The following is a 2,605-nucleotide window of genomic DNA, read 5'->3' as shown; positions in this document are numbered from 1 at the left end:
GCCGCCGCCGCCGCCGCGCTGGAAGTCGGGAGGGAGGCGGGGCCCGTGCGCGGCGGAAGGGGCGGTGGGGACGAGCAAGGCGAGCAGGGCCAGCTCCCTGCTCGGTCCCGAACCCCCGATTGCCACCGCTTTGGGTCCTGGATGCAGAGTGGCGTCTGCAGTCTGCTCGGCACGCGTGGAGTCAGCAGCAGACCTCTGACCCGCGGCGGCAGCGGGACCCCGGCGGCTGCAGCGGTGACTTTTGCGGTTTGCCCAGGGCTTCTGTTTGTTTGTTTGTTTGTTTGTTTTTGCACTGGTGGTGCAGGCGGGGGGGGGGGGGGGTCTCAGGAAGGGACCGCGCCTGGCCACGCCCACGGGCCTGAGAGCCCGGCCTTTGTAGTTGTTGATGGTGAGTGATCTTCCTAGCCCTCCGAATCCATCACCAACCAACTTAAGGTGTTACTAAAAATACAGAAAGGTGACTTAAAAAACAAAACAAACAAACAAACAAAACCCTAAAGATTCTAGGTGCCGGGGGCCTGAAAGGGACAAGGGATGAAGGGACCTGGTTCGGGTCTCTGTAATAAGCCCGACAGGCTGTGTCCTAGCCAGCGATGGCTTCTCAGCTACCTACTAGAAGGGTGTAGGGCTTGCAGCTGTGCCCCGGGGCCTCATACTTCGAAACTTCATTTGCATTGGCTTTTTTTGGTTGACCAGGTTTAGAATTTCTACTCCAGTCCTGGGAAAGACCCTGAAATGCAAGCTAATGCCTTCTCCAATCACTCAAGGTGCACACACGCTTGCTTTGCAGTCCCCTGGTAAAGTTTGTGGCAGTCCTATGCCCCAGGGAACTACATCTGATTTCCTTATACATCGTTTACTGGACTCAGGTGTTAGACTTTCTGGAGGAACTTTTGTTCCAACACAGAATGACAAAATGTTTGTCTTACCCACGGGGCCTGTGGCTGCTACCCACACTCCATACCGTCACTCCATAAATAAAAGCTACGGTAATAATCATGAGTTCTGATCTGCACATCCCCGATCTCAACTGCTAATCCAAACAAAAGCTTGTTAACTGTATTAATTTAGCCTCACGGAGGAAGAATAATGAGAACAAACAGCCGGTTCTACCTAATTTCTCACTATCGCGAACACATCATTCTTCATCTCTATGGTCCAGCCTGTAGATTCCATAATTAAATTATGTACTGCTCTTGGTGGATACCAGGAAAGCAAAGGGGGGAAATATTTCATTGTTAGCTATAGATTTTTTTTTTTTTTTTTTTTTTGGCCTTGATAAAACTCGGGCTTGAAAGAGCCACATAGATTAAAGTGATGATTTTTTAATGTCACGTTAACTTTAGTTGACTATCACGTTGTCACTAAAATTCATTATGTCCCGAGCGAGCGGTTTCTCTTCCCCATCCAATGCTTGGTCTCTGTCACCCTCATCAATAGTCCTTGAGTCTTGTTGGGTTCATTTTTCTTCTTACCAACATGCAACTAATACATCACCAGATGCTGCTGGTCCTTCAACCACAACATCATTAAGCTTTCTTCCTTCCTCTGCCGAGTAAAGACTGCCATACATAATTTAGTTACTTCTCATCGTTCTCCATTTTGGTCAGCTCACACACTCCCCCCTCTGCAATAAATTCAGGATCCTGCTTGCTGCAAACAAGTTACCCTCACTGTTCCTACATTCCGCTGAAAGCCCTCCTCTCAAAGAGGGCATCATCATTCATGATCCAGGAAACGCTCCTGATTCATGGTTTCACAACTAGAGGTTTTCAAATTTTCTGCACCAACAGTAAAACCCGACAGCCAAGTGAGAAAAATGCCTGCCTTCCCATGTCTTGCTCATTAACACCTTGTAACTCCAAGCGTGACTGTGTGTGTTAAATCTCTTGCTAATACCTTACATTTTGGCTTATAATTTGAGGCTCTAGCTTCACCTACCACATATACACAGGGGTTTGCTGTATTTTTCAGCCATATCTAGATTTCAGCTCCCTAGGCAAGGTGAGGGGATGTCACCAGGGATAGACGAGTCAACATGGTCGCAAGGGCTCTTAGCAGACTTTGGCCCACTCCTCTGCTTATGGAATGTCAGGTTAACTATGTGTTTTACATTACTTAGAATGTATTTCAGTAGTTCAGGAGTGTGGAAGCCCCAGACTGAAAAGACCAGTCAAAGTAAAAGTCTTCTGAGGCTACCCTGAAAGGGACTTGGATGGCATTTATAGATATTTGTCCTACCTGTGGTGTTATTGTGTTCCCCAAAATATTGTGCACCCTAATAAACTTATCTGAGGTCAAAGAACAGAACAGCCATTAGATACAAAGGCTAGAAAATGGTGGCACTCACACCTTTAATCCTAGCATTCCAGAGGCAGAAATCCCTCTGGATCTCTGAGTTCAAGGCCACATTAGAAACAGCCAGGCTTGGTGACTCTCGACTTTAATCCCATGAAGTGAGCCTTTAATCCCAAGAAGTGAGCCTTTAATCCCAGGGCATGACGGCTGAAAACAGAAAGATAAATAAGGCGTGAAGACTAGAAACTAGAAGCATTTGGCTGGTTAAGCTTTTAGGCTTTTGAGCAGCAGTTCAGCTGAGACCCAT

This window comes from Onychomys torridus, chromosome 17 (assembly GCF_903995425.1).
Source record: "Onychomys torridus chromosome 17, mOncTor1.1, whole genome shotgun sequence".
NCBI lineage: Eukaryota > Metazoa > Chordata > Mammalia > Rodentia > Cricetidae > Onychomys > Onychomys torridus.
Note: the sequence above shows the minus strand (reverse complement) of the source record.